At 37.6% G+C, this 26,564-nt stretch overlaps 1 protein-coding gene across 1 annotated transcript in view; it reads left to right on the forward strand.

Annotated features, from left to right (window-relative positions):
- Positions 1 to 26,564, forward strand: part of Bmp5 (bone morphogenetic protein 5) — a 122,350-nt gene that overhangs the window by 68,346 nt on the left and 27,440 nt on the right. The gene's annotated exons all lie outside the window — the stretch shown is intronic.

Below are 26,564 nucleotides of genomic sequence, written 5' to 3' on the forward strand. Positions count from 1 at the left end.
GACAAATTATTTTATACAGAGTACAAACAAAATCATTGTCAAAGTTGTCCAGCATTCTTTCATTGATGGCTACTAGTTTCTGTGGTAAAAATAAATGTTATTTTTAAATACTAAACTGGCTTAGATCTATAATGTAAGACCTCCACTCTCCTGAACAATTCTAATATATATTATATATAAAACTATATAGTTTTTTTACACATATGTACATAGTTCATTAGATGGTAATTTTAATCCCACTTTTAAGACTTGGGTCTCCCTCCAACACTCCAACATGATAATTTTCCACTGTTTGGTACTTTGTGTATTTAAACCCTCCAAGCAAATTAATTCCTTCTTTTTAAGACACAGATTTATAGAATAACTTAAGGATGGAAAAACAAAGATAGTGTTTTGGGGTTTATTAGAATGTTGGTTTAAAAGCCCTGTTTTCAGACATTTTGTATTTGGCAATACTCAGGTTGAATTTTGCCAATGCCTTTTTCCTTTTTTTATTCAAACCTGCTTGTGTGTCAAGGAAAATCCAACCCATATGTTTCTGATTCATTTGTATTCAAGCCATCAAAATGTTGCTTAGTTAGTTTACTGTTTAATGTCCCCAAACAATATAGCATTCTTTTAAAATTTAGCCTATAAAGTCCATTTGCCTTTGAAGAAAGTCATGGGTCTATTATCCATTATGTCAAGGTAAAACTTTGGGTTTAGGGTAGAAGTAGGGTTTACAAACTCCACTAAATTTTGAACCCCAATCAAGAAAAGACTCCTGAAGTATTAATCAAAATTAAATTCGATTGTAGTTGATGCAAGTCAAAGACAGAAATTTAGTTATAGTTTATAGATGAATTAGAATATAAACTTCTGACATGTAATTTAAATGAGGTGAAAATTGAATAGTAGAAGTCTTCTAGATATGTAGGGTCCCTAGGAAGGAGTTAGGAAAATAGATGCTTTAGTTTGGATTTACATTGCTGTGATAAACACCATGACAAAAAGTGACTTGGGGAGAAAAGCATTTATTTTAGCTTCTGATTCTACATCACAGTCTATCACCGAGGGACGTCAGGGCAGGAACCTGGGCGCTGGAATGGTCATGGAAGAGTACTGCTTACTGGCTTTCCCCTCATGGCTCTTTCAGCCTGCTTCCTTATACATTCCAGGACCACTTACTTGCCCAGGATGTGGTACCACTCATATTGGCCCGGTCCTCCCACATCAATCATCAGTCAAGAAAATGACCCACAGGCTTGCCTGCAGGCCATGTGGTGAGGAATTTTTCTCAGTTGAGGTCCCCTCTTCCCAAATGCCTCTGGGTTGTGTCAAATTAACAAAATGCTAGCCAGCACAACTGACCTCTTGACAACTTTCACAAAACATGTAGTTCTTCAACTACCCCCTTTCCTTCCTCACTTGTCGTCAAGAAAGTATGTTAATATTAATACTGCAATATAAAACATTATCTCAAATTTTAAAAGCCACTCAGCATTTAAAATTTCAAGCGCTTCGAAAGGTCATTCTCTTGAAAATATACACAGTCTCCCCGAAATGCCAAAGTTCTTCTAAAATTACAAAGTCTCTTTTCAAAGCTCAAAGCCAACTGTGGGCTCCTGTCAAATCAAAGTAACAAGTTAAATACTTTCTTATTTCAAGAGGGAAGAACCAAGGCACAACCATAATCGAATAAAAGCAAAACCACACTTTGACAGCGAAAAGATTTCAGCGCTGAGGTCTGGGACCCTCTCACAGTCCCTGGAACCCCAAGGGTTCCACTTCTCCAGTCCACAGCTTGCAGCACACACATCCTGTCTGACAGGCTCAGGGCGGCTTTCCGCCATGGCTGCTGCCGTCCTTGGAGCTCATCCCATGGTACTGGAATCTTTAATATGCTGGGGTATCTGCTACAAGTAGACTGCACTTCACCGATAGCCTTTCATGGGTTCTCTTCAGGGACCCCGCCCCCCGCCACATGCTGCCAATCCTCAGCTTTCCCTGACTCCTTCAACTGGGGGGCTTTTACTGCAAGTAAGACTGCATGTTTGACAATGGCCTCTTTCAGGGCCAAGCCTCAGTGGCTTTCCACGAACCTTTCATGCCTTCAAAATGAGAACTACCTCAGAGATTTTAATACATTGCCAAGTTTGGTTGCTAGCCCAAGGTATTGCCTTGGTCTCTTTGGAGCACAGCTTCTGTGCACTGACATGGAGGAAAACACTTCCCAGAAGGTTTTTCCTCAATTATGTTGGTCTTTTCTTAAGAACAGCTGATTCTTAGCCCCAGCTGTCCAGTTTCAATTTTCCCAGCAAAGCAAAGGCTTCACTTTAGTGGTTCTTAATTCAAAATATCATATAAATGGCCCTGAGAGTCTTTAAGGGACTCTTAAATGTCCCTCTGATACTTTCCAGTCAGTCCTCCATCAGCTGTACTGCTCTCAGAATAATCTAAGTTCCTACAACAGTTCATTAAGCTCTGAGCACTCAATGGTTTTTCTAGACCTAAATTCCAAATTCATTCCATAATCCTTCCCAAACAGAAGGTGAGGCCTGTCACAGGACTAGCACACTCCTGGTACCAAATTCTTAGTTGGGGTTTTTATTGCTCTGATAAAACACCATGACCAGAAACAACTTGGGGAGAAAAGAGTTTATTTCAGCTCACAGTACCACAGTACAGTTCTTCACTGAGGGGAAGCCAGGGGAGGGATCTGGATGCAGGAGCTGATCCAGAGTCCATGGAGGAGAGCTGCATACTGGCTTGTTCCTGGGGCTTGCCCAGCTTGATTTGTTTTGCACCCAATATCACCAGTCCCGGGGTGAGCTGAACCCTCTCGCCTCAATCATCGGTCAAGAAAAATGCTCCAAAGTTTGCCTGCATGCCTGTCTGGTGGGGGGTTTTCTCAGCCGAGGCTCCCTCTTCCTAAACGACTCTAGCTTGTGTCAACTTGAAAGAACACCAGCCACCATAATAGATTAATATATTAACTCTGATCAAACATTTACAATTTTAGTCATAACAGCAGTGAAATCACTGAAAGAAGTGCGGAGCTACTTTAGATGGAGCGCCTGGCACCCAGTAGAGTAGAAATAAAAGTCTTTAGTTCTCCCTTGGGATGGAGGTACTCTGACCGGTGCAACTTTAACATAGGAAAAGCTCTTTCAGGACAATGGTAGAAAAGATAATTTAAATGTGTCTTTCCTGTAAATTCTTAAGAGATGGCTAGTTCATAGAGGAGAGGTACCACTCTGAAGGTAAGTTAGGGGCACACTTGTAGGTAGGGCTTTGTTTTGCTTGTTCTTGGTTTTCATTAAGTGTGTTCTCCATCACTCTGGCTGTCTTACTGGTAAGACACTTTTATATATGGTTCAACCAAGGATACGAAAGCAATGGAAATCAACACACCGAGTCATGGGGCATTGTCAACTTGTGCTTACATTGTTTGAAATTTATAGGCAATAAAATATCATTGTATTAAATCCTGATGTGGTAGTTTTTCTGAGTGCCAACATTTTTTTTTTCTTGGAAAGAGTAAGTTATTTTGGGGCAACTAATTGTTATCAGAAAGATAAGGGAGGGAAGATCCTTGTCTCTCAAAAGGACACAACACACACACACACGCACACACACATGTACAGACACACATATACACAAATGGGTATACACACATACATCTGTGTACACACACATGTACATACATACACACATGTACACATGACTGATTTATGAAAGGCTGACTTACTTTAACATTGCAGACATTTTCTAATCCAAAGATGCCTCGACATAAATTGATATTTGAGATTCTGATTATGCATTAGTAAACCTTAAATATTGAAACCACTTCTTAAATGGTTCACAAGTTCCTCACCAGCTTTGCTAATGAGCAAGTACTAATGGTTCCTAATGTATGTAGTGCTGTTAGTTTTAGAAAGTTGTGGCGCGTCACCATTATATGATGATATTCCCCATAAAACAATCAGAAAATCCCTGGGCATGGTAGCATAAGCCTTTAATCTCAGTATTTGGTAGGCAGAGGCTGGCAGACCTCTGTGAGATAGAAGGCCAACTTGATCTACATGGCAAGTTCCAAATCATCCAGGGTTACATTTTCCCTTCAAAAATGAAGAGCTTTTGTAACTAATTGGAAGAACTTTAGAGGAGTCCCTGCTAGTCAGGGCAGCTACTGTGGTGCATTTTTCTGTTTAGATGGGAGCCCAGGCTGGCTCATTTATCTGCTTCTCAGATATTGTCACTTTTTTTTTGTTTATTGGTTCACAAAAGTTTTCTTTATTCTATTTTCATAGTACAAAGAATTTGTGCCCCTGTTTTCCACCAAGATTATTGTGAAAACTTAAAAAAAAGTCTTTAGATTTCAGACAATGAAGTTGAAGTATTTTAAAACTTCTATTGCCCAGGCTTTTCTTCTCTTCTTCTCTAGTCCCTAACTTCTGAGTTTTATTTTTTATTTCTGGAATTTCAGAACTATGATGATGTTAATAAGGGCTAATAGTTTACTTTTTCTATAACTTTGAGAGATTTAAAAATATTATATTCTTCCCTCCTAAATGCAGAATATTTTAACTCACCAATAAATTACCTCCCCAACATTGCATAGTCCTATGTCCCATAAATATACCCTGTTAACATCAGAATTTCAAAAAATCATGACAACTTTTGATATGTAGCATATTTATAATTGGAAACATATATGACAGCATCTAATGGTTAAACCTTGATCTAAAAGTTAATACCTTAAACTAATGTGCAAATTATCAAATTTACATTCAAAGTCTGGTTTGTATGAGTGAAGATTGATTCTTATGCACTATCTAAGTTTAGTATACTGAATCTATTTTTTTTCTGAATTTGTTCTTTTTAAATAGAAATTTCTGGTTAAGAAAATTTATTGTATTTTCCAGTCCTCCTTGGAGTGTCACTTATACCTTAGGTGACGGTATCCATGTAAGTCCTCTGTGTTGCCAAATGGCTATTGATCTGTTTCAAGGGTAAGAGGATCTATGTGACTGATCAATCTGAATATTATCTGAAAGGGTTAGTAAGTAGCAGAAGAAATTATAGACCAAGGGTGATGTTTTCCTTTTGTCACTATTGTTTTGAATGCAGTATCTCACTATTATTTATCCAAGTTCAAAAAGTTGAATTATGTCTACTAAAGGATTTTAGAAAACATTTAAAGATTTAATAGTGTTCCTTTCCATTATCTGAACCTTATCTTAGAAAGCAATTAAGTCATTTTTTTCATAAGCCTATATGACCCTCTTTTGGTAAATTTATGGTAATGAAATGACTCCTGGTTTTAAATAAATAAATAGCGAGTCTCCAAATCCCAAGACTGACATGAACCGCACATGTTGTTCACTATTCCAGGTGGAAAGGGAACATACACTGCCATGCTTTGTTCCAGATGAATATGCCCTCTGTGTATTGTTTAATGCTGAAGATAATTAGAGCATGAGTTTTCAATGAGTATATAAGAATAAGTGAAGTGGTAAGTTGAAAAAGGTTTATCTTTAAATACACTAAGAAATAAAATGCATAAACAAAAGTAGATAATTTTGTTATAGTCCGGACACTAAATTAATGTGTAAAACAAGCAGATTTTTAAGACCCAAATACAAGAAAATAATGCCTGACAATGACAGCTGATGGCCATGGGAGTGTTCTGTGGTGTCATGAACTATGTGTTACCGGAAGCATTTTCCATTTAGTTGACCTTTAGTCTAGAGATTGCTGTGTTGTGGAATATCACCACTCATGAACTTTCGAAAACATAACAGATAACAATTAACCAACCGCAACCTGAGTGCATGCTCACACTCTGAACATCATGCAATCTAAGTACTGTAGATAGAGTGCAGTACACAGACACCTTGCATCTGAAATAAGCCACAGTATGCCTGCAACTCAAAACATTTTCCTGCATAAATCAGAGAGAGAGAGGCATTGTGAAGACAAAGAAAGTGAGAAAGGTCACACAGCTTTTCTTGTATGTGTAAAGGAGAAATGCCAAGCATACGTACATTCTCAAGTAGTCACGTATGAGAGATCACAAGACATTTTGTAACTGAAAGTCTGTGATTCTTAATGTTTCCAGAGAACCTTTACCACATTCACCAGCCTACTATTCTGTTTTCCCTTAAAACCCTCAGAAAGCTTTCATTAACAAAATTAAACATGAAATCCAATCTAAAAATTTCCACATTTCAGAGTGATTTCTGTTTCTGTCATGCTTATATATAATTTAAAAAGCATTAAAGCAGAACCTATCACAATGTGTTAATTTCTGAAAATAGCTTTTTGTTTGAATAAAGGCCCTAGATATTTAAAAGGAAGTTAAAGAACACAACTACAAAGGTCATTTTAGTATTAATATTTGTAAAATCATCCATTGAGAAAAAACTCATGTACATTCAGGGTAAAAATGGCAAGATTTCTGCTCAAAAATAAATATGAATGAGCTTTCCTTTGTGGTTTGGAGTCAGTATTTGTTAACCTTCAAAGCCATGTAAGTTGTGTTCCAAGGGTTTGGTAAGTGGAACCATTTTAGAGAGCCTCACAGAACAGAGATTTCTTGTTTTTTGTCTCAACTGCCTTCTGCCCATTAAATGGACAAAATCTCAGTATGCCTTTTATGACTATGTAAATAAACATGTAAATAAACATGAAGATTAGTGTTAAATTTATGTAACATTGATTTTAATAAACTATACATGCTATATTTTTGAGTTCATTCTATCAAAATATATTTTATTTCTATATAAATTCATGCTTTCATATGTTCTCATCCTGAGGACACTTATACTGACATCAACTGTTCTTCTATGCTAAAATTCCCTATCCCTTGAATCCTACAACGTAAATAAAGGTTTTGTACTCCAGAAATACTTCATTAAAATTATTATGTTAATTTATTTCTTTTGTCTCTGTGGGAGGTGTCTGAGTAGCATGCATGCCACTTTGCAAGTGTGGAGGTCAGAGAAAAACTTGCAGGAATCTGTTCTCTCCTTCCACTGTGTGGGCCCCAGATTAAACTCAGGTCGCCATGTTTGACAGCAAGCATCTTCACCCATCGATCATCTTGACAGCCCTTTAATTCATTTAAAATAAACATTTAAATAACTCTTTTGGGGGGTGGTTAGGTGAAATCATGTTAATGATATTAATTAAAACTTACTGTTTGCAGGGAGCTTACTAACAGCTAGTGAGCATTATGTTGAGCTTTAAAATCAGGTCTTTTAAAAATTACTTTTCTAATTTCATTCTGTACATGAAGATACTTAGTCATAGGAACAATAAGAATCTTGCCCATCAACTAAAACCATTTCAGAATCAGACTACTACATCTTAAGTCTTGTTCCTTATAGTATCATTGTATGAAGTCCAATCCAAATAAAAGTCCATTTTTCTAATTTTTTAATGAAACAATGGTATTGAAACAACCATTATAGGAGAGCAATGAATTTCAATGAGCTCTACAGGAGGCTTCCTCTGAGTTTTTATATTTTTCCCCCTGAAACTCAATTATGATTTGGCCCCGGCAGACAACATTTCTGCCATGTTTTCTTTTTCAAAATCAAACTACTTCAATATTTCTTTCAGTTCCTTATATCATTGTGATTTTCTAAATTCATAAATTAGAAGAAAAGGTATTTTTCTTCTGTCAGTCATTGACTACAGCATTAAATATAGCCAAATTTAACTTGTTATGAATCTGATAATGAGCCTCTCTTTCTTTTATTTTCATGATGATGAATAGTGCTTTTGATTGATTTCTTTTTTTTAATTCAAAGTTTTATTTTTTGAGTATTTCATGTATGAGTGCTATATTTACATCACTTCCATTCCTACTTCTCCATGCTACAACTCCTTCATCCATATTTCAAATTATTCATTAACTATTACATACATACACACACACACACACCACACAACACACACACACTCAAATAGCAACTGTAGTGTTGTTTATACATAAATGTCTATAGAGTTGACTACTTGGGATTGGGTAACTTATCAGGGCACATACTTGAAGAAAACTGGGTTTTCCTCTCTCAGCAGCCATTGAATGCCTTGAGCTTATCTAGGATGGGTTTTGTGACATTTACCCTGGCCTTGTTGCCATGCTTTCTGGTGTTACTGTCATGTAGATCTTGTTTAGACAGTTAAATTGTGATTTCATGGGTGCAGCATGGGTGTTACATATCCTTGTAGTTGGAATCCTGATTCTTGGGATTTTACAATCTTTCTGTTCCTTCTTCTATGACTTATCTGAGTCTTAGGTGTAGGGGTTGGTTTGTAGATGTATCATTTGGTGCATCCCACGGTGCATTTTGGACAGTTGTGAATCTTTGTAAGAGCCTCCATATGCTGCAAAAGAGGTTCAAGAGACTCCTCAAACAATATAGAGTATTGCCATTGCCTTTGCTTGCCTTCACGAACTTGCAGATAAGACCTTGTTGCCGAAGACACCACATACTTCAGAAACAGCTTGGCAGAATGGAGATGAACAGACTTGGAAATTTCCTTTCTGAGAATTAGTTCTCCGAGTGTTAGTATCAGAAGCTATGCTATGCAAGTTGCTAAAGTAGAAAAATAACCAATAGTCCCATCCAGATGTAAACCCTAGAAACCACAAAAGTGACTGGACTGGCAAGATACCCCCAATGGTGCAGTAGTGGCACTTTTGTCTTGGGAGCAACCAACTGCAGTCTGTTTGGACTTGGCCTACTATTCAGACTGCTGAAATACAAGGTTTTCAGAAAAGCAATTCCGCTTTGGGAATAAAAATATCCAAGAAAGCAGGATGAGAGACAACCAAATGGAGGCTTGGAAAAGCAACACATTAGAATTTTTTCTCCAAAAATGTTGAGAAGAAAATTCTGTCAATAGTGCCTGTTATTTGTTTGTCAGCTTGCTTGAGTATTTTTATTCCCAAAGCAGAATTGCTTTTCTGAAAACCTTGTATTCTGAGAAAGATAATTAAAAATATAGTCATGATCCTAATTTTTAAAACTCTTTTTTTGTTAAATATACTATTTGTTAACTAATACTTATAAATATATTATATTTGTAGTTCTTTTTATTCATGAATAATTATTTCTTTTTTCCTTTGGCTTTATGAGACAGGGTTTCTCTGTAGCTTTGGAGACTGTTATGGAACTAGCTCTTTTAGACCAGGCTGGCCTCAAACTCACAGAGATCCTCTTGCCTCTGCTCCCGAGTGCTGGGATTAAAGGTGTGTGCCATCACTGCCTGGCTTATGAATAATTATTTCTAAATAAGAATTTGCTTTTTAAGTTTTGATATTATAATATAATTACAACATTCTACCTTTCCCTTTTCTCCCTCCCAAACCTCCCACTTACCCCTCCCACTCTCCTTCATGGCTTCTTCTTTTATTAATTCCTATTATATGAATACCGTTAAATGTATATACAAGTATATTTGTAAATATAACCTACTCAGTTCATAAAACGTTACTTATGTGTATGTTTTTTTTAAGACTGACCATTTTTCAGCACTGGTATTTTTTTCCCTGTGGAGGGCCACCCTCTTCAGCTCCCAGCTCTCCTCAGTTGCCTATAGTTCTTTGTGTAGGGCTGAGGTCTTTAAGGCTTTCCCTGATCTACGTTGGCATGTCCATTGGTGTCACCCCTTGTCAGCTGACGTTTAGGCAGTAATGTTGGTGGGATTTTATGGGTGTAGCTTCTCACAGCATACTCTCCAGTTCTTTGGCTCTTACCATCTTTCTGCTCCCTCTTTCACAGTGTTCCCTGAGACTAAGGTGGGAAAGTGTTCTTTGGTTGTACTCATCATGAATAGGTGAATATATTTTAGTAGCCTATTAAAAATGTTAAGTTGCTGGGTATGGTAGTACACACTTGTAATAACAGCATGAAAGGAGGGGCAGGCATTCAAGGTCATTTTCAATTGGACCACATAGATATCATCTAAAAAATAAAACAGCTGAATAAACCAATGAATAAAAATCTCTTGTTATTTTTATTATGTTCATATAATTCAAAGACTAACTTTTTAAATCAATGTCTTTTGTTCTGATTTATAACATATTTATAATTGACTAAGAGCTGCGTTATAACCTCACTTACTTATCCAGAGTTTAGTAACACAACTCAAGAGCACACGTGGAAATAGGTTTTAAAAGTAGCAATTTAAGTATAAATGGTGCTTATTACTGGTGAATTGAAAAAATCAGTTGAAAGGTACATTTCACCATTAGAAATTTATTTATATGTATATGTATTTTTTCTGCATATGTGTCTGGCACCAATGAATGCCTGGTGCCCACTGAGGAAAGAAGAGGTTGTTGGATCCCCTAGGACTGCAGTTACAGTTGGTTGTGGGGTACTATGTGGGTTCTGAGGATTGAATCTGTGTTCTCTGAAAGAGCATCCAGTACTCCTAACCACTGAACCATCTCTCCAGACCATTTTACCGTTTTCAGACCTTCCAGTTAATGAAAATGAATATGAAAGTATTCTGATAAACCTTTATTTTTGCATTTTATTTTCCCTAAGTTCAAAAGAGTAGCCATGTAGTAACACTCTCGACAAACCATATGTCAAGAACATGTTCCAGTCTTTATCGTGGGCTCTTTATTCTGGGCTCTTCACCATGGCTATACTGAAGTTCTGAGAGGGAAACACTTTTCACAGGAATGTTATAGCCACAAATACTGTGGAATTCTTATGCAAGATGCCACACAACTGTATTTTCTCTAGTCTTTGCACATGAGTTTAACTTCTTGATGATACCTATTTTTCCAAAATAAGTTATAAATTAACTGCAGTGCTGGTATTGTGTGCTTTACAGATGCCCACTGGGAAGAAAAAAGGAAAAACCCACCAGCAGTCAGGAGCTCTCAAGTGTGGTACGCCCGTAGATTCACAAAGTTAAGGGGAAAACTGAAAATAGTGACAAGCAAAAAGCCAACCATGAAAGCTAACAGCATGACTATTAATATTTAGATTAGAGAAGGGGGATAGGGAATTCACATAAAATAGCCCACAAAAGGACATATTATTTTCTCTATAAAGTGATATTTCGGTTTTTGTGAAATAAAAACTCGGGGGAATGATCTAACTTCCCAGGACTGGCTATTTCTGAATAAAAAAAATGATTTTTGTTGACAGCTATGCTACATGTGCCCTTGATAGACTGTGAAGATAGGCCTCTATTTTCACAAGGAGGGCAGTATTTATATGGAGAGACCAGAGAGAAAAACACTAGTTGTAACAAATTCCTGGCACCAAGAGGGAAAACGATATGACTTCTGGGTTGCAAGTATTGTTAAAAATCTTAACTTCTCCCCATCCATAGCTGAGGGCTACTCACAGTTGGTGACTGTTGAAGCAGGGTTAGCCACTTCATTTTAGGGGTGTGTCTGCTGGTAGGATGCCCAGCCCAAGCGGCTGGCATACAGTCATGTGCATGTGGTTAGCACTAATAGGACTCAGTGGGTAAAACAGAATAGTGAATTGCTAATAATAAACTTTAAAGCGAGGACATGGAGTTAGTAGGGAGATGGGATGAGATGATTTAGGGGTAGTTGGGGGGGGCGGAGAAGAGGATGGATATAATCAAGGTACCTTGTATACATGCATAAAGTCTTCAAAGAATAAATTAAAAATATTTTTTTTTACGAAAACAACTATGCTTTGAGTCTTATTTTAATCATTTTAAAATCTGTAACTATTGCTTTGTGAGGAAGAGACATGGGTGATGCTTGTAAGGAAACCGGTAAAATACCTGGTTCCCGTACTGGTCAGCTGCTGCTTTTGTTTCAGGGTTAGATGTGTCTGAACACAGGAAAATTGCCAATGAAGGTTTGCAATTTTTTTTAGAGGAATGCTTTCTATGTCTCTATTTTATATGTATGAAGGCAATAAAGAAATGGTCTTTAAATATATTTCTGTTCACGTACTTGTTCGTTCTGGATAAAGCGCCTTGCTGTATAGCTCAGGCTGGCCTCAGACTGAAAACAGGTTACCTGCTTCAGCCCTGAATTCGAGATTACAGGAATGCATCACTCTACCTGGCCCCAAATGTCTTAAGGCAATATTTGGGGAGCGGGAAGTGTGAATACTCATTATACAATATTACATTAGGTATTTGCTGCCACTGCTCTTTATTTATTCTTCTTTTCTCAGAGTTAAAATGTTTTGTTGATCTATTTTTACAGATCTAGAAGCAGCTTATCATCATTTATAGAATGTAAAATTAAGGTCAAATCTTTAACAAGCTCTACTGTTCTCAGTGAGAAAGAGTTCTGGGTAAACGAGTACATAGAAACGCTTCCTTCAGACACAATTTTGCCATCATTGCATTGAGTGACTTTCCAAGACCATTGTTACCATGTAAACCAAGTGCCAAGTATTAAGCAAATCTTACTGCCGATACATCTGAAAATAAATTTTAATTTAAAAGTGTTTCCCTCTGGATACCACAACATATAGAGGCTTTAAAACCTTTTTAGGTCCCTGCTAGTCTGTGGCTTACCATAGCTTTATTGACATCTCCTATGCTTTTGAAGAAAAACATTTTCTCAGTGTAATGTTTTTTTAGTATAAAAAGTCACATAACTGGAAAAAAGACTAAAAATAATTCATTCTTCTTAGGGTTTTATGAAAAGAATGTTTCTGCTTTCTTAAAATAAATGAGGGCTATAAGACAAAATGCTTGCCGGTCTTTCTTGGGTATGTGACAGATGATGTTTGCAAAGCTCATGGGGCTCCAGGGAATAAGGGCTCTATAAAGAAGAGGCTATTAAAAACTAAGGGCTTTTGTGGAGATAAACTGTAACTTTTAGCAGGAGATCCATATTTCCATCAGATGAAAATTGGGGCCAAGGAAAGAGCACTTGTTGGGTTTACTATGCAGGAGCTGTGCACCCCTCATTTCAGGCTGATGCTCATGGAAGGAGAACACCTGTTTTTCTCAGCCCTGCCCCCCAGACTGTAAAATATTTGAATCTGCTGAAAGGCTTCTATCCTAGACACAGACCTCTGGCTCTGCTCCTGTGTGCATCTCAGCCTTTCTGCCCCCAGACCTTCCTGTCTTGGGGTCTCCTGAGAGTTGGTTTTCAAGAACTGTGTTTCCTGCCATGCCCCAGTTACTTGCCAATGTTTCTGCCCACACACATTCATTTCTTCTTCCAGCTCGCATCACATCTCAAAATGAAGGCATCAGATACTCTCCTGCATTATAGTGTGTAGAGATAGCAGGAGAGCTGGTAGATTGCATCTCTACCCTGCATGTGGCCCAGTCAGAGGAAAGGAGTTTCTTCTAGTACTTCATATTACTTGGAATTGTTGTTCAAGTACGGATGTTGATGAATGGTTAACTTTTATCCGAGAACAGCACATGCAAAGAATAATGCCCATACAAAAGTACCCCCAGCAGCTTCCGTGCCTCTTGTGACTGTGGGGCCATGACTCCCTTAGACTCCTCCTTCACAGAGAGTTAGCTGCCTCACCCCCATCTTCAGCGGTGTATAGTAAACCTGTCTCCATGTCCAGCTCTATATAAGGCATTCAGTGAGTTTCTGGAAACTAGAGCATCTTTATCAGCATGTGCATGATCCTGATTCCAGCTGTTCTGTATGTATATAACATCTCCACCACCATGTACATGCTCCTGATTCCAGCTGTTCTGTATGTGAAACACATCTCCATCAGCATATACATGTTCTGATTCCAGCTGTTCTGATGTGTAACACATCTCTGTCAGCATGTACATCCTCCTGATTCCAGCTGTTTTGATGTGTAACACATCTCTATCAGCGTGTACAGCCTCCTGATTCCAGCTGTTCTGTATGTGCGTTACATCTCAGTCAGCATGTACATCCTCCTGATTCCAGCTGTTCTGATGTGTATCACACCTCCATTGGCATGATGATGTGGGATCTCCTTCTTTATATGTGCTGCTTTTATTGGTCAATGAATAAAATCGTTTCAGGCAAAGACTTAGAAGAGTAAAGCCAGGCAGGAAATATGAACAGAGATATATAGAGAGAGCTTAGACGGAATTGAGGAGACGCCATATAGCTGCCAAAGGAGAAAGATACCAGAACGTTACCTGTAAGCCACAGCCTTATTGTGATACATAGATTAATAGAAGTGGGTTAATTTAAGATGTAAGAGCTAGGTAGGGATATGTCAAAGCCATTGTCCAGACAGTGCTCTAATTAATATAGTTTCTGTGTGATTATTCAAGTCTGGGTGGACAGGCAACAAAAGTGCAGTTCTGTTTACACCCATGATTCCAGCTGTTCTGTATGTGTGTGTGTAATTTCTTCTTTGCCAGGTCAATATCAAAGCGGTGCAGATTTTGGCAATCCCTCCCTCCAAACCTCCAAACCTCCTCATGTCCTTCCCTCACTCCTTTTCAAATTCATGGTTACCATCATTATTATTATTAGTTATTATTGTGTGTTTAAATATACAAATAAAATCTGCCGTGCCAGTTTTATGTTGCTTGTATATATACAATTTCAGGGATAACTAGTTGGTATTGGAAATCAACTAGGGCCTAATTCCCGGGTCAGACGAATTCCCTCACCCACAGTAGTCTTTAGTTCCTTGCCTGGGTGGAACCTGGCTATATTCCCCCTCCATGATAGCATGTCTATAAGTATTATTTTTGTTCAGGTCTTTCTTAGGCAGCCATATTGTTGAGGTATCATGGTTGTAGCTTTCCTGTAATTTCTAGGAGACACAGCCTCACACAGAATTTCTGGTCTTTTGGCTCTTACTGTCATTGTCCAGTGTTCACCCATGTATGAGGGTAGATGCATCCATTGGGTGTAGGCACCCCCAAATCAGTTGATCTCTGCATTATGGTCAGTTATAGTTTTCTGTAATGGTCTCTGTTTGCCATTAAAAGAAGTTATTTTGATGAGGGGTGAGAGCCGCACGTATCTGAGGGCATAAGGATAAATATTTAGAATCTAGTTAGGAATTATGCTGGTTTAGTAAAATGGCAGTACCAGGTTCTTCTAAGATCCAAAGCTTTTACTAATCCCAGGAAGTTGGCTAGGTTTCCAAGCAGGATTTCTCTTCTGTTGAACAGGCCTTAAGTCCAATTAGACAGCTGTTGGTTACTGTCAATATGTGAGTACAACTATTGCACCTTCAGAATATCATGGCAGTCTGGTTATCATTGGGGTTCATAGGCATTACCAATGGGTAGGGCTTTTGATGCTTTCCTCCCTTGGCAACTTGCATAGCACCATCTGGTACTTTGAAACAGATTGAAACCTCAGAAGGAGGCTTTCAAATCAGATTCACTTCAAATCTTTTGAGTCTTATGTCCTAAGGCATCTCTAGCAATAGAGACATACCTCCAACCTAGGGAGGCAACCTTGAGAAATAGAAATGGCTTATACTACTTTTTGGAGTCTCTTGGAGACCAAGAAATTGAAAGGAAGTTTCTCATGCCTGGTACTTTTCTTTTTTAAAAGTATGGCCTTTGGAAACATGGCCAACATGAGTGGTATGGCAGAACTTTATTCAAGTGATATCTATTATGTTATTAATATACATGCATATATATGGGTATATATATTAATTTTAGGTAAATATAAAATAATGATTCCATAAGGATTCTTTTTTATCCCTCCTTCCTCTTTCTGCTTCTGTATTGACTTCTTTCTCCCTCTTCAATTAAAGGCCCTCCCTGTACTCCCTGTGCTCAATCCTGTCACCCAGATCCTGCTAGCTCCATCTCTAGTTCACTGTTCCCATGCTTTGTTTTACTTCATCTATTAAACTCATCTATTAAGGGACATTTAGGTTATTCCCATTTTCTAGATATTGTCATAGACCAGCAATTAACATTGCTTAGAAAGCACCCGTGGGATAGGATGTCTAGCCCTTTGGACATATACAGTGGAGTGGCATAGCTACAACATATAGTAGGTTTACTTTTTAGATTTTTGAGGAATCTCTGTATAGATGTCTAGAGTGGCTGTATCAGTTTGCATTCCTACCAACATTATTGCTATTTTAACCCTTTCCCATCTTTTTTGTGTTTACCTCCAAGCCTTCCCCCCTCCCCTGACTTTATTTTGTAACTACATTTTGTAGTTCTTATCTGAGACAGGGGCTTTCTTTGTAGCACTTGCTGGCCTGATACCTGCTTTATAGTAGGTTTTCTGCCTCAGCCTTCCAAATACTAATTGAGCACCACTACAGTGGACTGTAATAATTTCTTTTATTATTTTTGCTGTTGTTATTCTCTAGATATTGTATAAGAGATACATTTTTGAATTTTCTTTTATTGTTTTCTTATTCTGTGTAATTTGTTTTGAACCATACCCCTTTCTCCCCTTCCAAGTTTCCACCATTTCATCCCCACCACTTTTCCCTCTAAATTTTATGTACTCTGGTTTTTTGATTTTGTTTTTTATAAATATACTTATTCCACTTAGTGTTGTCTTTATGGGTGTAGGATCAACCATGGAAGCCTTGGATGGCCCGTCAGAGGCTGCACCCTTGCAGGAAACTGATTACCTTAACCCCAGCAGCCATCAGTTGCGGTCCTCAGCTACAGGAGGAATTTTCTGAGCCTCCACCCCGCATCCAAGCTGGCAGTTTGGCTGGTCTGATATTGTGTAGGTTATGCCACTATTGCCCTCCCCCCCCACCCCGTGTGTGTAGGCGTATCTTATCAGGTCATTTGTTACTGCAGTTCCCAAGGTTAGATGTTGACTACCCAACTCTGCTGATAGCATACATAGTGCCTTCCAGCACATCAAAAGTTAGCCAGGAGGAATGGATAGAACTTCCAGGTCAGCACCAGCTTGGTTTCTTCATGGCCTATGATTCAAATATTTGGTTTCTTGATAATGGTGTCTTCCCATCGAATTCTGGAGGGTCACCAAGAGAAATAGCAATACTTAATAATTTTGAGGAGGGCCGATCTATGGGGAGCAATTTTTGGGAGGCCAAAATTTACTGACCAACTCAAAAGAAGTAACATATATTTGGCATAAGGATATTTATTTGATTGACTGTCTTGTTTCAGGAAGGCATTGTCCAGATGGCTCCATTTATATTCCACATAAGTGTGTGTGTGTGTGTGTGTGTGTGTGTGGATTTTAGGAGGTTTATATAGTAATAGGTTTCCATAGAGCATTTTCCAAAGTTCTTTAGTGTTAGTTATTCATATCTATACTCAATCTTCTATCCCACCATATCTTTGTCTTCCTTCCTTCCTTCCTTCCTTCCTTCCTTCCTTCCTTCCTTCCTTCCTTCCTTCCTTCTTTTCTTTCCTTCTTCCCCCTTTCTTTCTTTCCTTTTTGACATAAGGTCTCACTGTTTAGCTCTGGTTGCCCTGGAACTCACTATGTAGACAGGACTGGTCTTGGACTCACAGAGTCTGCCTGCCTCTATCTCCTTGGAGGCCTGGGATTAAAGGTGTATGTCACCATGCTCAGCACCAAGTTATTTCTTCATCACAGACAGTTCCCAGTTCTCAGGACATATCAGTGTGTCAGGACATGCGTGTGAATAATTTTTGATACTTCTATATTTTGAATTTTTTGATAACGTGTGTGTATGCATGCTTTTGTGTCAATGCAAGTATGCACAATACACGTGTGTGTGTGTACATATGTGCATGCACAGGTATAAGCAAAGAGGACAAAAAGGGAATCAGAAACCTTCAGAGTAACTCTAAATATAACACAAAGAAAAATGTTTAACTTAGAAACTCTCCTTTAAATGCCACTATAAAGATAACAATCCAAAGTTCCAGGAAAGACATTGATTCTTAAGTTTTATCTATTAACTATAATTTTTAAATTACTATAAAGAATTGTTTTAAAAATTTTACCTTGCATTCTAAAGTTCATAAAAATTTTCAAAATACCACTTACCTTTTAGGTTACAGTATCATTAAAATTAAAATCTAAGCCTTATTTGTTTGTGTTTGAATCTATGAGTCAGTATAAATCATCTTGAAATTTGAGCAGGCATATTCAATTATGTTTGGAGTACTTGAAGTTCTGTGCTGATATCTGGAGTGGGCCTGCATTTCTGCTATCCATAAAGCTATTCATATTTTATCTACGTTGAAATCTGTAGCCAGATTAGAAGATTCATAATTTAAGGCCACACTGACTTGAAGTATGTTTGAAATTCAGGTAGATAAAATTATATCTCAATTACATACCTTAGAATGTAATATAAGCATGATTTAGTATATACGGTAGGCAGAAAATTCTATATATTTAAAATCATTGGTTTCCAAAATGGGCAAAATCCCAGTCTATTCTAGAGTTCCTGATTCCATGATTTATATGTACTAGGATCAGTCTCAACCACAGGCTGAACATAACTGAGATCAAGTACATATGTCAGTGGAAAACGGGATGGGTTTGTTTTCTGTGAAATCCCCTGGGAAGGGTGCTGTATGTCTTGCTTTGAAGGAAGGGAAGTTAATTGATACGTATTCTCTCACAGGTGTTCTGGGTTAAATAGTCAGCAGCAATAGGTTTCCAGGGAGAAGGCACTTGGGAATTCATGCTAATGTCTTAGGGTGATATCACCACTTACATTCTGATAACGTCTCAGGTGAATACCTTTCAGATTGTGTACCCTACAGGGAAATGGAATCTGCTGATGTGGAAATACTTAGCAGTGTATCAGCGTGACTCAGAAGTTTCCGGTCAGAGTGTCTTCAATTAGCCCTGTTTTTTAAAGAATTAATGATTTTACACTTCATATTTTTCCAGAAGGAATTATCTAGAATCACAAGCCCGTAAGTTTCGGATATGTCTTTGCTACAGTATTCTACCTTCTCTGCTGCTGTAAATTTGAAATAGTCTCAGTTGTATTCATAGTGAATTTGCCTTAATGCTGTTCCCAGTACTTGCTCAAATCAATGATGTCAGAGTGATAGAAACTGAAATCTTAAATATCCATTCTCAGTTATAACAAGATTTAGGAGAGCGGAGTTCTGTCTAATCTATTTTCCTAATGATTCCTGGTTGAAAGCAATGATCCTTTCTTTAGAAGACACCTCAATCCTGTTTTTACCCATACTGTAGTTAATAAGAAATGAGAAATTGCCCAGGTATCCACTAAGAAAATCTCTCTTTTTTCTTTTTAATACCTGGTACTTTTACAACAATTTTAAGGTAAAAAAGGATGACTTTTTTGCATGCGAAGATTGAGTGGGTATTCTTAATTCTACAGGCAAAAGGACAATACCTATGTCAATATCAAATTCTAGGCACTTATACTTACTTTTAAAATTAATTATTGTACAGAACTCAAGTATTCCATTAAACTTCAACTGAGCTTATTCTCCACAAATGGCATTCCTTTGTTTCCAGCAGTCATCTGTGAGGTCACTGGAATGCTGCCATATCTTTCAAAGAACCTTCAGCCCTCTTCCCTTCTCTACCCTCCTCCTCATTTGTGTGGGAGAATACATGCGTATCTAAACTTGAGCAACTCCTGGAAAGAAAGCTCTTTGCTTCCTGTTATCCTCCCACTGCATCCTTGCCCCTTCCCAGTACATAGCATTAAGACATGGGCATTTTTCAAGGGAGCTGTTTTCTCTTGCATTATTTCTTGCATTAGTACAGAACCTCTAACGTCTTCTGGTTGCTGGTCTAGTAACCATCCAGAGAACTTCTCCCATTCTCAGAAGTCTCTGCTGGTGCTGATACAGATGACTTAGCTTAGACCTTGTTCTGTTGTTGCCATCCTGACCCATTATAGAAGTATTCACACAGGGAGAATACATTTTCACCAGTGTGACTCTGCTAACCAAGTTCCGTAGTAGCCCTAGCTCCCAACATGTTACAGAAATTTGGTTTTAAAAGGCTTGCTATATTTTCTTTGAATTCTTTTTGTTTCTAGAGTTAGAGATGAAATGATTGTATTAGAGCTAGAAATAACTCTACTTGCAGATTGAAAAGTCACTACTTTTTTTTATTTAATTATTAAAGATTTCTGCCTCTTCCCTGCCACCACCTCCCATTTCCCCCCTCCCTCAATCAAGTCTTCCTCCCCCCTCAGCCCAAAGAGCAATCAGGATTCCCTGCCCTGTGGGAGGTCCAAGGACCACCCACCTCCATCCAGGTCTATTAAGGTGAGCATCCAAACTAATAGAAGCATTGTTTGTAATAGCCAGAACCTGGAAACAACCTAGATGCCCTTCAATGGAAGAATGGATGAAGAAAGTATGGAATATATACATATTAGAGTACTACTCAGCAGTAAAAAACAATGACTTCTTGAATTTTGCATACAAATGGACGGAAATTGAAAACACTATCCTGAGTGAGTTAAGTCACTACTTTTTAAAATAATCTTTGGTGCCTTGCTCAAAGTAGCTCATCATTTCCTTTATTGGAAATAGGTGTTTTTTTTTCTCACATAATATATCTAAATATGTTTTCTTCTCCATTTCCCCCCACTTCCCCTCCTATCAAGATTCACCTCCTTTCTGTCTCTAATTAGGAAATAAACAGACTTCTAAGGGATAAAAATAAAATAAAACAACACATAATGTAGGATAAAACCAAAGCTAAAACACTGGAATGTGACAAGACAAGCAAACAAGTGAGAAAGTCCAAGAGAAGGCGTGAGAGACAGAGGCCCACTCATTCACACACTCGGGAATCCCGCAAAACTGGAAGTCATATATACACTGTAGGGTAAAAAGAGAGAAGAAAAAAAATATAAATACAATGAAAACCAGTTGAAATTAAAAAGAACAACAACAACAAGGAAAAGTTCTGACATGACATTATGAGATGAAAAGCCTCCAAAGATGCTGCTGAGTTTATTTTCTGTTGGCCATCTCTTGCTGGGCATGTAGCCGACACTTAAGAGTAGTTTGTTTCCCCAGTGAGTCTCCTTGGAGAAACTAAATTTTCATTTACAAGAGGTTACCAATTAGAGATGGCTTCTGGGTTAAGGGTGGGGATTTGTGCCCACATCTCCTTTCAGTTCCAGTACCCTAACTGATACAGACCATGCTGGTCCTGTGCATGCTGCTTCAGTCTCTGTGAGTTAGTGTGCGTGGATCATGTTGATTTAGAAGGCCTTGTTTCTTTGGGGTCCTCCATCCCTCTGATTTTGCACTCTTTTTTGGTTCCTCTTCTGTAAGGATCCCTGAGCTCTGGAGGGAGGGATTTGATGGAGATATCCTTTTAGGGATGATGAGTTTTCTAAGATCTCTCTCTCTCTCTCTCTCCTATATGGCTGTGGCTGTGGGTCTCCCCATCCTCCCAATCCTAGAGACAGTTATTTGTATGTCTTCCCTAGTCCCTTACTCTGTACTGAACCTCTGTAGTTCTAGGGATTGTAGCTTGGCTACCATTGATTTAACAGACTGAATTTATATCATAATTGCCTTTCTGGTTCTAGGCTATCTTACTCAGGATGAGTTTTTCTGGTTCCATCCATTTACCTGAATATTTCATGATATCATTTTTTAAATGGCTGATTAATATGCTGTTGTGTAAATGTACCATATTTTCTGTATCCACTCATTTGTGAGGGACATCTAGCTTGTTTTCAGTTTCTGGCTATTATGAATAGAGCAGCAATGAACATGGTTGAGAAGTGTCTCTGTGGTGGGAGGAAGTGTCCTTTGGGTATATGCCCAAGAGTGGTACAGCTGGATCTTAAGGTAGATGATTCTCATCTTCCTGAGGAATCACCACACTGATTTCCATTGTGGCTGTACAAGTCTGCACTCCCATCAGCAATGGATGAGTGTGCCCCTTACTTCACATCCTCCCCAGCATGAGCTGTCACTTGTTCATTAATCTTAGCCATTCTGTTAGGTGTAAGATAGAATCTCAAATAGTTATGATTTGCATTTCATATGATGTTGAACATTTCTTTGTTTCTCAGCAATTTGAATTTATTCTTTTGAGTTTTCTCTGTTTAGATCTTTATCCCAATTTTAATTGGGTTATTTGTTTCCTTGATACCTAGTTTTTGAATTCTTAATGTATTTGAATATTTTTATTCAATAATTACTCTATTGTATGTGTAGTTGATAAACTATTTCCCCATACTGTAGGCTGCCAGTTTTTTCAAATGTATCCCTGCTGGACTGAACTATTAAGTTCTAGCTATGCCAAGATATGTGTGAGTCGTAAAATGCTTAAGTGTACATTCAGGCTAAAATCTTTACTGCTCTTATATTAATGCATATTTAATATCACATCCCGTTTTAATTTCCATTACATATTCAATCTGTTTTTCTGTCACTGTGTCTATTTTTCTAACTTGGAAATAAGTAAAAAACAAGGTCAGCTTTGAAGAACATTGATAATATACAAACACAGTTTTCTTAAAATGGTTTAGGGCATCATCTATTTCACATTTCCAATACCTGACACATGTTTTACATTTAAAACGAAAAATTATTCAGTATATTTTAAAAACTTTCACAGTCTTTTCTACATACACTATATTCTAAGGGCCTGTGGGCACTTTGAATGAAAACAGCTGATCAATCATCCAAAAAGTTTAACCAACATAATCAATGTAGGTATATTTTGTCTACAGAAGTAGATAAAGTAGACAATGCTTTTATATTGTAGTTTAAGACAAAGAATAACTGAGCAAGCATGAATTTACAAAATCTTAGTAGTTGTTTCATCGCTGAAGTGAAATGCCAAGAATAAATTCAGTAATATCTAAAGCAATTTTGAAAAGGATTTCACGTTGATTTGAAAGGATACTGCTTTCTGCACAATATCTTCCTTGGCAAATCTCAAGAAACTCTTATTTGTAATTCACATCTTTACAAGTTTCAGAATGTGATTCTCTAGAACAGTGTTATTTCTCAATAACTAAAAATAAAGATACTGAGAACCTTTGGAATAAAAAAAAGAAATGTTGCAAACTGTAGGAAACTTGGAGCTTTGAGTTAAGTGCTTATTTAGCGATAAAAGTCAATGTGTATCGTAATGAACAGAAAAACCAATTTTACCACTGTGAAGTCCTTACAGTAACCTATTTCAGAATCAGAAAGATCATATATTAAAAATGGTCTCTGCAGTCTCAATGTATACAAGTAGAGTCTAGCTACTGTTAAATTAACACTTCGTTAAAATATCAAAGTAAAAGTTTCAACAAATACTTTTTTATGTTATATTTCAAAACAGGACAAAAAAATGAAGAACAGATTGCCAGTTCTTCAATTCCACAGCAGTTAAGTTTCTCAGTTCTCCTTTTCTTTGCTTTTGCCTAGCTCTCTGTCGCTGGAAACTCTTAAACCGATTTCAAGGGCTACACCTGAATAAACACGTTGTAAAAGTGTTTATGTATTGAAGTGGGTCAGTTCAAGGTATGGTATTTGGCTGGAACTCCTAATTTCTCTTTTTACAGCACAAGGGCTGCCAGAAGGAGGAAGTCTGAGCTGAATTAATACATTTGTTACAGTGGAAGTAAAATGGAAACTGCTCTAACCACAAATCAAACTGCCTCTTTCATTTATGCCAATGATAAAGTTTTTCTAAGAAGTATATACACTCTGGCGCAGAGCCACCATAAGTTTGCCTTTGAAAGGCAAACGTGTATGCTTATTTGTTTAAGGTTTACTGCTTGGGTTATTTGTAAGTCCTTTTCCTGGTAGGACTGAACGCAGAGGGGCTTGTGAGGCAGATGTCCACTTTCCTTCTTGTAGACAACTTTTCTCTGTTATAGGACCATTGTTGAAGATACCCATGCAGCTTGGATTGGTGCGAACTTTCTTTTAAAAACTAGCATCGCCATATGTGAAGGACCTCTGTCTCTCTCACAACAGCTGCATGAACTCTTACAACACTCTCTCGTTTTCTGATGGTAGAGAAGTCTCTCTGCACAACTCATGTGCATACAAAACTGTTCCTGCTGCCAAAATATACTTTGTTAAGAACAAGGGCTTATTTGGTTAAATGCCATTGATGCCATTTTAGGGACTTGTTTCCCCTTTCTTTCTTCTATGGTTGGTTAGGTCTTGTAGTGGACTGAGGTTGCTTCATAGTCTTTGCTGAATAAATATTTTAAGAAAACATGCACATTTCTCAGGGGGCAAGCCAGAGTCAATCATGCACATATTTCAAACCATGTTATATATTATTCTTACAGGATCTGTAACTTCATATCTAGAATAGTAACTTCAATAAGCCTGAGTAAGTTCTAAGTAAAGTTACAGCATAATACTAAATAGTTTGCCTCCTTTGGGTGATTTCCATGGAACTAGAAAGCAACCAATGGTTTTCTTTATGTACATAATATATAATAGGTCCTTGTATAATATATATATTTAATTACATATTATATAAACATATAATTTAAAGTGACAATTACTTTAAGTTGGGAGTAGAGTAATACCTAATTATTATAGTGTTTGTGGAATCATATTAAGTGATGTAGAGGAAGCACCCAGAAAATTATATAGCTTATTCAGAGGAAACTCTCCAAACATATTGGTATGATTATAAATATTGCTACTCCATCCATGGGAAAGGCACTTTAAGACACCTAAGTTTCAAGAGCCCAGGAAACTCTGACTTACAACATACTCTGTTTTCTCTCTCTTCCTTTGTTGTACAACCACATGTACAGATTAAGAAGGGTCTAAGACATAAACTAAATGTACATCAAATGTGAGTCTATGAGCTCACTTAGGACTTCCTTCCCTTTTTGCAGACTTACCAGACTCCACTTGAGTCTCCTGAAATCTTCTCAGTCAACTTACAGTTTGTGGAAACTCATGGGGAGAGGAATTTGGGAATTTTCATGTTTGTTTCACAATGTTTTTCAATGAGCATGGAGTTCATGACAGACCTGCATTCCCAGAAAAAGTCTCCCAGGATGACATGAAGAACGTTTAAATAGAGCAAACAACTTTGTAAAGTTTACTGACATGGCAAGAAGTAAATGGGGGAAAAGCTGTCAGTATTGACTTAATATGAGAAAGGCTGAAACTATCTGGAAAAAGTAGAGATACCCTTCAGGCATTCAATTTTTTTTTTATCATTTATGTATTGTGGGATAATGCTCTTGTACACTGTAAAGATTTGTCACTCGTATATGTTTAATAAAACACTGATTAGTCAGTAGCCAGACAGGAAGTATAGGTGGTGCAAACAGATTAGAAGAATTCTGGGAGAGGAAAGACAGAGATGCAGTCATCAGTAAGACACAGAGGAAGCAAGATGAGAATGCCTTACTGAGAAAAGTTACCAAGCCACATGGCTAAACATAGATAAGAATTATGTGTTAATTTAAGTTGTAAGAGCTAATTAGTAATAACCCTGAGCTAAAAGTTTATAATTAATGTAAGTCTCAGTGTGTTTATTTGGGACTGAACGGCTGCAGGACCAGGTGGGACATAAACTTCTGTCTACAAATGGCAACTAACATTTGGCAACTATAGCCACATAAAACCCGAGAGAGCTTGGGAAGGGATTCTAGACACAAAAGAATGAAGTCAAGCATGGCTTCTTGATAGCAGCATTGTCTTGGGTAGGCTAAGTTTGCTAGGGTCAAGCAGAGGCATGTCTCCTTTAAGAGAGGCTTCCTGATTCAGTGTTAGTGGTAAAAATCTTGCAGCTCTTTTCAGAGGTTCTGCCACAAAACATTTAAATGGTGTTTATGAGCAACCAATGGCAACTTCTTGGTGGTAGCATGAACCTTGAAACTCCACAGAGTTGTCGCAATAAACATGGTTCCCACCAGTACCTCTGCCATAAAGCTAAACTCTCAGAAAGTAAGGAATGGGGTGGAACCAATCACCAAAGCCACAACTTTAATCCTGACCATGCTATTTAGCAGATTAAAGACTCATGTGCTCAGAAAAAGATAGAGATATACAGTAAAGACAGATTCAGATAGAAAAAAGAAACCTCTAACTGGTTTACAGTGTATTTAAAATATTTGTAAGTTTGGGAGAAAGTCTTTTAAAAAAGAGGGCATGGTGCTGCATATCTTTAATCCCAGTACTTGGGAGGCAGAGGTGGGTGGATCTCTGTAAGTTCAAGGCCAGCCTGGTCTACAGAGTGAGTTCCAGGATAACCAAAGATACATAGAGAAATTCTGTCTCAAAAAACAAACAAAAAAATTAAAAAGTAAAAGTAATAGAAATAGAGTTAAAAAAAGCCCCTAAAGATGGAAAATACACAGAGAGTCTGGATACTGTATGTTATTGTATTGTCTTTGAATTGTTTGACTGCTGAGGAAGGAACGACAGCTGCTAAATGACATTTGACTATAAATGATGCTGGATTAAACCAACCTATATATTTAAAATATATCTTGACTTCAAAATTTAACTCAAAAGATATGTTACTTTGGGAAAGAGGTTCTGCTTTTATTTCCACAGGAAATGAGAGGCTGTGGATTTATTCTGTGTTAAGAAAAATCAGGTTTGATCAAGGAAGACACCCTGAAAAATCTCTGAAAGGAGTGTATGGCTGAGAGGATTCAATGTCTCATGGTCCCTCTGTTGTAGTTTCTTCTGAGTTCTGCATCCAGAAGAGATTCAAGGCTTCTGGCTGAGATGATCCAGCC

The sequence above is a fragment of the Chionomys nivalis genome, chromosome 4 (genome assembly GCF_950005125.1).
Source record: "Chionomys nivalis chromosome 4, mChiNiv1.1, whole genome shotgun sequence".
NCBI classification, from domain to species: domain Eukaryota; kingdom Metazoa; phylum Chordata; class Mammalia; order Rodentia; family Cricetidae; genus Chionomys; species Chionomys nivalis.